Consider the following 11,792-nt stretch of genomic DNA (forward strand, 5'->3'; position numbering starts at 1 on the left):
AAAGCTGGTAAAGGTGCAGCTAGTTTTAATGACTTTGTATACTGCAGAGTGGATTATTAATTTAATCCAGGTGGAACTAAAGTCTGATTTAAACCTTGATTATATCTGACATCATTATTCCAAATCTGTAAAGTAACTAAAGGTATTCAATAAATGTAATGGAGTGAAAGTACACAATTTAGGCTACCTCTGAATAGTAGTAGAGCAATAGAACACATTAGCAAATATTGAAATACAAGTACGAAAGTAAAGTACAAGTATCTCAAAATTGTACAGTACAGTAGTAAATCTACTTGCTGTTACCTACTGCAGGTATGTTATGTTTGCTAGCAGCCCCGAATCTAAACTATACAATAAATAAGGCCATGTTTAAATATGTTTCCAATTTGTTTAGTTTTTCCCTTAAAAAACAACTAAAAGAAATCGATACAAATACCACTAAAGTACCGGATCGATAAGCAGTAGTAGTACCGTTGAAATATTAATGATACCCATCCCTACTGTTGCTGTAGGCTGGCATTCATAGCAAACTACAAGGCTCTGCGGAGCAGGTGGGCTGAGTGAGGAGGAAGTAACACATGTCAGGGGCGGCAGCTGAATAAGAGGCGGGCATATGCTCTCTCTTTGTGGCCTGGCCTTGCCGCTTCACCGGACAACATGGCAGAGATGCACATCTGACCCAAAATAATATCCTCACAGACGGAAAAACCCAACGTTGCCGTTGCTCAAACTCCTGGCAGTTACAATCACGCGTTCGTCTTTCCATCTGGGTTTGCTTGAGGCTATTTTCAGAAGTGTTTTTGTGACTGAGAAAAGCAGCGAGGTAAAAGGCCAAACTTGGCTGTTGGAGATCCCAGGAGGAAGGCCGAATTTATCCCCGACGTCTCAGCGTATTGACAAGTGGCATCTCGGCTTACACCCTGGAAAGTGTGTTTCTCTGTTACACAGAGAGCCTCTCAGTGCCCTCCGTCTACACTGCTGCCGCCTCTGCAATATAAATCCAACCAAACCATTATTAATTCTCAAGAATGATTTTTGTTAATGACTAGCGTTTCAGATGTCTCGATTTAGTTGCCCTCTTTTCAAGAATAAACAACATTTGCTTGACCTACATTCTGTGGCAGTGATGTTTAATAATAGCAGATATTGAGCAGTATTGATTTAGCAATTTTTAGGTCACAAGAAGGCTGTAAGACTGTTTTATATCAAGGTTTTTCAGGTTTCTAGGTTACAAAGGAACACTGTCTTAAAGGTATTTGCCTGTGAAGCAACAACACTGAAGGATTGTCATTGTTGTGCTGTTTAAACAATGGTTATATATAGACGTTTTTCACATCAAACTTTCCAAAAGTTACTATTCACAACTAGATGAACAAAGGTTTGACAGACAGTACAGGCGCAAAATACAAATATAAACCTGAAAATGAGCATAATAGGGCCTCTTTAATTGTTTTTGTCCTAATGGAATATGTGTCACAGCACAGAATAAACATAAACCAAAACATAAGATGTAAAGACAGTGGGCAAAAAACAAGACAAATGCCCTGTTAAAACATTAAACCGATAGTTCTTCCAGCCATTATCATCCAACCTTACTGTACTAATGTCATTAGGTATGCCATGGCATTCCTTTCCAACTACATGTTGTATTCCATTCCTCCATGATGCCGATTGGCCTGCATCCAGGTCATGTAATCATATCGAGGCTGGACAGTGAGATGACATTCAGCTCTTCACGCCTCTTTATAACCAGCTATCAGGGTAGGTAGCTGCAGCCTCGGCCGGCAGGTCCACTGGGCATCCTGAGGCTGTCTGGTGTCTCCGCCCAGAAGCCGGCGGCTTCTCGTTCAGGGCCCTGAGAGCCTGGACAGAACCTTACATGCCATTAAACATCTGTGCACTCTGTGAAGCCATGCCAAGCAGATAACCTGTTTTCTAATGGGAGATGCAGTCACTGTAAACAACTCTACATCGTGCTCAGGACTCTAGTCCATTTTCTGCCTTTCCTGCCATACGTTGCCTAAAAAAAGGCGAGCCCATTTAGATATCCAGAAAATTAGGTTCTGCTTCATCCTTATCGAGCGTGTATTCTATCTACCACCTGCAGTTGAGGTTAGCATGGCTCTATCGTCACGTCCGAGTGTACACAGAGCTGATGTATCGATGTCTTACAATCTGTTTCTGATAAACCTCCGTCTTTGTCAAACACGCATCCTGTTGGCAGACACAAGCCGGTGTTATCCTGTGACACACACAACTGCACACCAGAGCGGGAAACATGTTTGCAATCCAAAGCCATTAGCTAAACTGTCACAGTGATCGGAGGCATCTGCGTTTCTGGGTGGACAGTTACTGGGGCTGATGTATGTGTAGGGCTTACCCCCCTTTTACAGTACTGGTGAATATTAACCCATATGTGCCAAAAGTAGTGGTGGAATGTAGTGATGGAAGTACATTTGCTTAAGTACAATTTCAAGGTTCTTTTACTTTTCTTGAGTATTTTTAATTCTTGCTTCTTTATAGATTAACTCCACATTTATCTGATTTAAAACAAAATATAAATTGACTAAACTTTTGGTAGTAAAAGACTACAGTGTTTTGATGCAAGTAAGATTTCATGTGCAGGACTATTTAAAAATGTTATATAAGTACTTATATACTTATACTTAATTAAAAGACCAACATAATACATAGGGCAAAAGATGGATAAGAGATAATAAATATCCTAATATCCTTTTCCCTTTCCAGTAGTGTATTATATATATACCCTTTTTGTGTATGTAAATGGTCTGCTAAGGCCAAAATCCCAAAGTTCTCCCACACACAGCGTTGTTCTTCATAGGCTACATCTCTTTGTAGTTGACCAATCATAAGAGAGCAGACTGGGCTCTGGTTTCAGACAGAGGGTGAAAAGAGGTGTTGCAGCACAGGCAGTATGAGAACAATAAAGACTGTTTTGAACAAAATACAAATATGAACCTGAACATTTGCATAATTGCACCCCTATAACACTCTGTGGTGTTAATTAAACAGTTATTTAAATTCTGAGGGCTCTTCGCTCTCCAGTGCAATGATCAACACTTCATTTCCAGTGCAGTACTTGTGCTTCCTCCTGTCGGCTGTGGCAGTGCAGAGGTCTGTTTCAGGACGTTCTCTGCTGGCCAGCGTCACTTGTTAGCACCGTCCCTGAGACTTCACACACATGCTGCGGCTGAGAAGTGTGTCCTCACACCTGTATACACATCTGCTGTCATGAGCAGTGTGTCAGCGCCCTCTAAAGGCCGCCCACAGGGATAACCTGACACCAACGCCGCCTGATTTTAGTCACTATCCAAAGCTTTATCCCTTTTGGCTAAAATAGGGAAATATAAAAGAAGAAAAGAACATGCATTGTTGAGGTATCCACAATTTTCCATGCTCTACATGCAGGGCACCCACCTGCACGGGCCTTGTTTGGCTTTGGTTCTACTAGGGCAGCCTTGCCAACTAGTCCTATAATCCACAGGGTGAATAAAAATGGATTTGGCTGGAACAGACGCTCAGTAAGCCGCCTTAAACCAACAGGCAGGATCGACCACAACACAGATTCTCTCATGTACATCCTCATGTTTTACAGGTCATACATTTCTCTGCTGTAACACTAACCTACAGTTCTGTTTCACACATTTTTACTGTGCTCTGAAATCAGATTCAGCATGAAAATAAGAAAAAAAAACAAAAAACAGCCTAGCCATCATTTTTCACTTGTCCAAATAAGCATTTAAATCCCATTGATAACTATTACACATGAGACGATATAAAATGTTATCCAAAGTCAAAATAAAATATGAAACACTCCCAACAAGTTCAATGTGGTCAATTCTATTTATTATTATTATTATTTATTTTTTTGATATAGGGGCCCCTCAGGATTTATGATCTGTGATGCAATTAAAGATATTTAGTTTCTTAAAGTTTCAGGTACAGGGATTCTAGTAAGTTTCATTTAACGGTTTGAGGCACATTTTTCATCATTATTACATCATGAATGGCAATTGTATTGATCAGGAAAATCGCTACAATGTTCATATCATTCCATGACTAATAAAAGCGCATTGCCCAGCAGAGATTGAGCAGGTGATCAGTTTAATGGCAGACAGAAACCTCTGAAAATTCTTCTTAATGACTGAATGATTGACACTCTTCATAATGATTTTTTTTCCCATCAGTGAAGCACCATTACTGCACGTGATGGTGGAGGACTGTCACAGTGTTTCCTGGCACGCCGTCCTCTCCTCCCTCCGTCTCAAGAGGCCTCGGACAACAGACTGGTCACAGCGAAGCCACATTTTAAATCCGGTGTGCAGATGGACACCAGTAGTTGTTCTAAATCCTGAGCACCTTGGCACCAGTCGGCACAGAGAGGGCAGAGCGGGCCTACACCGATACGCCTTCATGTCAGTATTCAGATTTTTTTCAGTAAACCACGTGTTGACATGTTGGAACATTTTTACCTCTGATATCAGAGCTGCTGCTCTGTGTATGCTTAGCATGTCTGAAGAGCACTTGTAAGGAATTTAATTAACAAAGGTCCCCTGTTATACTTGAATTATTATTTATGTTTTGTGGTTTCATGCTCAAATGCTCCATTTTAAATTCAAATATGAATGGGATGAAGTGGGATGTATTTTTGATAATAACAGTGTTTTATTGGCTGAAAGTATTCCAATTTGCTGCAGCAGAAACGTCAGGTGTCTAGATTCTAAAATCTGTAATATGATTATTTTATCTTTCCAGGTTCAACGTGTATTTAATTTCTAACTTGCTTCATTTGATTACATTTAGTAATAAATACATTTAATATCTATTCAAATATACCTTTACCCTCATTAATCAACCAAATTACCTGAAGAATTATTTTTTAAAGTAGAGAGAATAGTGATGTCCTCAAAGACTTATCGCGTTACTAGTGGAACCACATTTCTTTTTTCTACGTTAAATAACAAAACAAACTTCAAATTTGCTAAATTGTGATAAAAAAAACAAAAAACGTTTTAAGACTAGTTCACCACAAAACATCAACCAAGAGCAGCTTTTTAAAGAATACTGCGTGATTACCGGCTCTGACATTGTTTGGGGCCCATTGAGGTACAAAGTTTTTAAAAAACCAACTCAATATTTATTTAAAAAGAAGCATTATCTTTGTATGTAGACTGTCTGGCGTCTCATTAAATAATCTCAAACACTATCCTCCTATCTGCCCCTTAGCCTCACATACAATGTGTTGTAGCTAGCCAATAAAAGCGAGTGTTACATAGTGATGTCACTTTGTCACTGAAGTAAACAAAGGAGTCCAATGAAGGTGCTTCAAGTAGGAATTAGTATGTGGGGGAGACACTCCCTCTAGAGGGAACACGGATTTTAGACCTTTAGACCTTTTTTAGACCTTGCAGACCATTTACACTCACAAACCTTAGAACACACTACAGCCCTAACCCTTTAAAGTAATATGTGGGAGTTTGGAGAAGACAATAACTGAAGTGTATCTCTTAGAGCTTCACAATGTAGCAAAAAATGGCATTTTCTTTTTATATATTCAGTTTAACAATAGTCATTACTTTAGTTTTATTGATCATGCAAACTTTCATACTACAAATCCCAACTTGTAACTTTCCCTCACATATTCCTTTCTCTCCTTTCACTCTCCATTTCTTCTTTCCTAGCCTCATTTCCTCGTTTCTCCATCAGTCTCGGCTGCTGTTGATTTAGCGCCTCGTGCCAACAAATTGAGTTCCCTAATGCTCTCAGATCACCCAATCCACCGCCTGACCTTGCATTACCCACAAGGTTTTGGGTCACTGGCCCTGTGCTCACCTAATTCCACAAATTGTGTCCGGAGCTCCTGTTCTGTCGAGCCCAGCACTTTGGTTTCCATTTATAGCGCAGAGCTTTTCAGGATTCTTATCATTATTTTCCTTAATAGGTTGAAGGAGGGAAGGTGAGCTTCAGCCCGGGTGAATTCCTAATGACAGCTCCTCCACACTGTTGTAATGGGTATTAAACCACAATCATATTAAGCCGTCTAGAGTGGAGTGAGTGTCACGCAGGCCAGTATTTCTTAGTGCCTTCATGTTTGAGGGTTGGAGCACTCTGCTGACGAGGCTGGACAACTTATTTAAAACTAGTCGTGCAGCATGGCCTGGCAGGCTGAGGGAGGATGCTTGGTTAAAGCATGTTTCAAATGCGATCACTGAGACTGAAAGACTAATCTTTGAGGTTTATTTGTGTTAGGGTTAGGGTGGGAAACAAGCAAATTGTCCACGTGAGACTTTAAAGAGGACTGCTCAACTTTTCTGAAAGTTCTCACTTCAGATTTGCAGTCAATCCTAAAAAGATACAGGAAACAATATACATTTCCAAGATTGAATCCCGGTGTAATTTTTATACTTGCCTACAAGGATCACTATGCATCACTGCGGTGACAGGGTGTTTTTTCTTGGTTGGAAGTCAAAGGCATCACCAATAGTGCAAAGCTGAAATAAACACTCTCTAAATATTCACAATTGTTGACCATGTCAACTTAAATGTGAATGTGTAAATATCTATAACCATGTGACTGCCCAAAAGAGAAAAAAAAATTCTTAAAATATACAAAACCTAAGTTTGTAAATAAATCACAACCTCATCTGTCATGTAAATAAGTAACAAAGGTCCAGGAAAATGCAATATTGAAAACATTTCATTGACTGTAATATTTAACTGTCAAAAAATTAATAAATAACCCCCCAAAAAAGTTATTCCTTCTGATATTTTTTGGACCTACTGCAGGTTTAAGTACATTGTGGTTACACTGCACTTTTTCTATTCTGGTAACAGCAGGAGTGGCAACTTCTTTAACATTAACTGTCTACTGTGTTATCCAATTTGTCTATTTTAACAGTCTAACATCTGGTTCAACACAGCCTGGGACATTATGTGCACCTCCAGAGACACTTTGGCTTTAAGATGCTTCCATAACTAAAATGATGACATGCTGGTTTCAGTGATGTGGTCTCATTCTCATTATGATCATCAAGAGGAAGGTTTCCGTTCATGTGCAGGCTCAAGGAACAGATTACATGTAACATAATTAATACTTAAATTATTGATTATATTGTTTTTACAGGTATCTAGTAACAGATTACATTTGAAAAGTAACCCTCCCAAAGAATGAACTTTCCAAATTCTGAATGTCCAAAATATTCTTAGGCATTTGTCTCCCTCTCGTGGCTTTATTGTGTAATTGCAGTTTGTCACGTTGGCTCTAAGAGAATATCAACACTAAATATTTCCAGAAAATCATTAAGTGTGTCACATAAGATACTTGAAAACAATATTTTGCCACCCATTTGAGTATGTTTGATAATTGATCCTGCAGAAGGAACATCCCATGCACTGCTTTTGTCTTTTAAACCCCTGGTTGCACGAACAGTATCAAGCAGAGCCTTGTCATGTGGTTCCTGTTCTTTTTCAAAAAGCCACTCAGCACTGGTTGCGAGTCCAAAGTAAAACTTCTCAGAGCGATGTAAATGGAGCGGCTGCAGATGGCTCTTAGTTGGGCCGGGCGCCGCGGTGTGAGCAGCAGATGGTGGCGTGCCGAGCTGATGGATGCCCTGTCTAAAGCTCCAGACAAGACACCTGCTGCTGTAGCTCCCCAACATCCAGGCAAGACACACACTCACACACGCACACACACACACACGCACACACACACACACACACACACACACACACACACACACACACACACACACACACACACACACACACACACACACACACACACACACACACACACACACACACACACAGATTATATAGCTGATAAATGCAACATTAGTTGATTTATTAGAGAAGTAAGTATCTTGTGATAATCTCTGTTGAGTTATCTCCAGGCTGGGGAGTAACGGACTACTTGTAACAGGAATACAACATCAGGATACAAAATAAGAAACTGTACTCCCCCACAGTTACATGACAAATACGTAATCAGATAACTGTTACGTTTATTAAAAAATGGGGATTACTAGCAGGATTACAATGTTACAAAAACAGCATATAGTGTTTTTTGTAAAAGGAGCAGATTTTATTTCCCTACAGCCTGAATCGGCTTAATGGTTTTCACTTTCTTGGTTCATTTGTTTTGACTCAGTAGGTGAACATAAAATAGTGTGTGTGAGCCTAACTGTATGTATTAAACTAAAACGAAATATTTATTGTCAGCACAGATTTGGTTTCTGCTTTTTTTTAATTGAGTATGTGCCAATGTGTGTCATGGTTGGTCTAGAGGCTGCTGCCTGAATATGCTTTATGGAAGGTAGGTTTTCCAACAAATAAAGTCCCTGCGCAGAGGACACATCTACGGTATTCTGTTCTTTTTTTCACAATTTGTATTGGTTTTTATTTGTTTTATTTCCTACATATATTAATGTGGGACTTAAGTTTTTTATTGCCATATCTACACTGTAGCGACTGTATACATGAAAATAAAGCCTTCAATCTTGAATCTATTAGGTTATCCTAGTATTGTATTGAAACACAATACAAATATGAACCTGAAAATGTGCTAAATATGTCCTCTTTAATATACATAACAGCTGCCTGATCAGATTATTTGACAATCGAAATGCTCGACATATCTTTATTGTTCTTTGTAAGAACTATTCTTTTTAAATTTGCAAAAACTGTGTTGTGAATTGACAATAACTTTTAGTAGACTTTTTTTTTTTTAACTGTGTCCAAACATAAAAGAGAATTTTCTTTTAAATAAAAGGGAAGCTGTGCCATACTGTATCTATATTTGCAGAACAGCCATTATATAGGTATGTGTTCATACCAGTGTTGTGCCAGTTCACAGCTTTTCTGAACTAGTTCAAGTTCAGTTCATACATGCTCAAAGTGAACAGTTCACGTTCAAAGTTCACAATTTTAATTCTGAACTAGTTCAAAGTTCAGTTCATTTCACTTTTTTCGTGAGATATTCAAATAAATACTTTTTTTCACACTACGAGCTAGAAATCACTATACGTTCTTTGAAACTGTTCATTGTAGACATTTGCTCATAACACTGCTGTTGTTGGTTTCTTAACAGGTAAAATTGTTTTAAATGTTCGTGAGGAGAATCGGAGTCCGTCTCCGTGCCATCACTTCCACTAGCCATCTTGTTTGTTTTTTTTTTAAATCGCAGCGCTTTCTCTCACTCTCGTCATTGGTCTCTCTCTCTCTCTCTCTCTCTCTCGCTCTCTCTCTCTCTCGCTCTCTCTCTCTCTCTCTCTCTCTCTCTCTCTCTCTCTCTCTCTCTCTCTCTCTCTCTCTCTCTCTCTCTCTCTCTCTCTCTCGAGCCTCCAGCCCTCCGCGCTCTCGGCGTTGCTATGCCTAAGCCGCTCTGCTGCAATTCATCATGGGTAACGTCGTGCGGAAGCCAGTACGTTTCAACTATTCAACTCAACTATTCTCAGCCGGACACTACGTTGCCCGCAATGCATTGCGCATACAGTGCCAAAACTATTTCTGCGTTGATACATGATTTAAGCGGCACCTACAGGAGGGAGGAACTTTCTCTCTCGTTGCGTTTCAAAAGAGAAAACAGATGTCACACAGTTTTCAATGGAAAACAAATGCCAACGTTCATTTACAGTGATGTCTGCCGTTCATGACACATAATGTGAACTAATTCACGTTCAAGTTCTTTATTGAAAAATGTGTTGCGTTCAGTTCAACGTTCACGAAAAAATGAGCGTGTTCAATGAACGCGTTCTTTTGAACTCGTTCACGCACAACACTGGTTCATACATACATATACACTATATCCCACACACTGAGGGATATATACACACTGTATACATACACGGCTATGACAGCTCGGATGAATAATTGTCATATAAATACTGGAATAAACTGCAAACTGTGTTATCAACTGCTTCGGATTAATTTGGCTCATGAATCATCTATGTTAATTGTATTTGCTACCAAAATTACATGAGGGAATTCTGTACCTACAGGAATGATAGCGCCTACAAATATTTGAATTATGTTTTTCTTTGACACCGACAGATTTACCGTTTTGTCAGCCGCTCTCTGCTCCCCTCTGCTAGTTGTGCCGTGACTTGATATATCGACTCTTTTAGCCCCTGCTTTGGCTCAAATCCAAGTCCCATTTGTACAGATGGGATTTTACGTGGGGCCATTTTAGCAAAGCACCCTCCCCATAAAGCCAAAGTGTCTCATCGCTTCATAATTGTGTGATTATGGTCAATTGCTGTGGTTGGGGTGACAGATTCTATTCGAGCCCAACAGATGCTTTTATCATATTTTAGTTCCCCATTTGACCTTAATCAACCGTTACATGTATGAATAAAACAGGGGGATAATATTTTACTCCTGATGTTGGACCAGGTGTCTGAGGGGAGCTGTGAGCAGGGGGGGGGGGTGAAGGTGGAGGGAGTGGGATTAAGACGGTCAAAGCTGAACACTGGTACTGCTGAATAAATGCTTGACCACTAAGGAGTCCATTGGAAATATATGAGACAGAAAGATGGTGCCACCATGTGGGAATTAGAGGGCATTGCACATACTGTATGGGAATGTAGGTGCTAATATTTACAGTATAGTAAGTGCCTGTTCCAAATATAATTTCCCTTCTTTTATAATTGTGGAATTCTGTTTTTTTGTTTTTTTTGTATATTTCTAAGTTTTTGTAATTACTGTCTATCCCATTTATTGACATCTGTTTGTCTATCATTCTTTCATGGTGAAATATGTTGATTGCTTGTAAGCAAATGTATACAATTAGAATGAGAATTACTCCAAAGGGGAACATTTCTATGACCCTGGGAAGTGCTCAGAAGTCAGGAACTTAACCTGCGATTTTACTGGAGGAACCAAAGGATTCCAATTTAGGGATTCCAATTCTAAATTTGCCAACTTACCAACGGCTGGAGCATAATTTCTAATAAAAAGTCATAGTATGTCTGTTACATGCCAGCTTGTGAACAGGTTGGTGTTTTGTCCCTGTGTGCAGTGGCGACTCGTCATTAGGGGCAGGTAGGGCACAGGCCCACCTACGATCAGCAGAAATTAATTAAAATAATAATTCCCAAAATATGTTTAAAATATACAGTTAGAGACAAAGTTTTTCTAATTTTGGTTCTGTACATTACCCCAAGGAATTTTAAATGAAATAATTCAGATGCAGTTGAACTGCAGACATTTCAGGGGCTCCAAAGTAATTGGAGAAATTAAATAACTGAAAATAAAATGTTCATTTCTAATACTTGGTTGAAAACCCTTTGCTGGCAATGACTGTCTGAAGTCTTGAACTCATGGGCAGACGCTGGGTTTCCTCCTTTTTAATGCTCTGTCAGGCCTGTACTGCAGCAGTTTCAGTTGCTGTTTGTTTGTGGGCCTTTCTGTCTGATGTTTAGTCTTCAACAAGTGAAATGCATGCTCAATTGGGTTGAGATCAGGTGACTGACTTGGCCATTCAACAATATTCCACTTCTTTGCTTTAATAAACTCCTGGGTTGCTTTGGCTGTATGTTTTGGGTCATTGTCCATCTGTCTTATGAAATGCCGCCCAATCAATTTGGCAGCATTTGAGCAGACAGTATGTCTCTGAACACCTCAGAATTCATCCGGCTGCTTCTGTCCTGTGTCACATCATCAATAAACACTAGTGACCCGGTGCCACTGGCAGCCATGCATGCCCAAGCCATCACACTGCCTCCGCCGTGTTTTACAGATGATGTGGTATGCTTTGGATCATGGGCTGTACC

This window comes from Eleginops maclovinus, chromosome 16 (assembly GCF_036324505.1).
Source record: "Eleginops maclovinus isolate JMC-PN-2008 ecotype Puerto Natales chromosome 16, JC_Emac_rtc_rv5, whole genome shotgun sequence".
Taxonomy (NCBI): domain Eukaryota; kingdom Metazoa; phylum Chordata; class Actinopteri; order Perciformes; family Eleginopidae; genus Eleginops; species Eleginops maclovinus.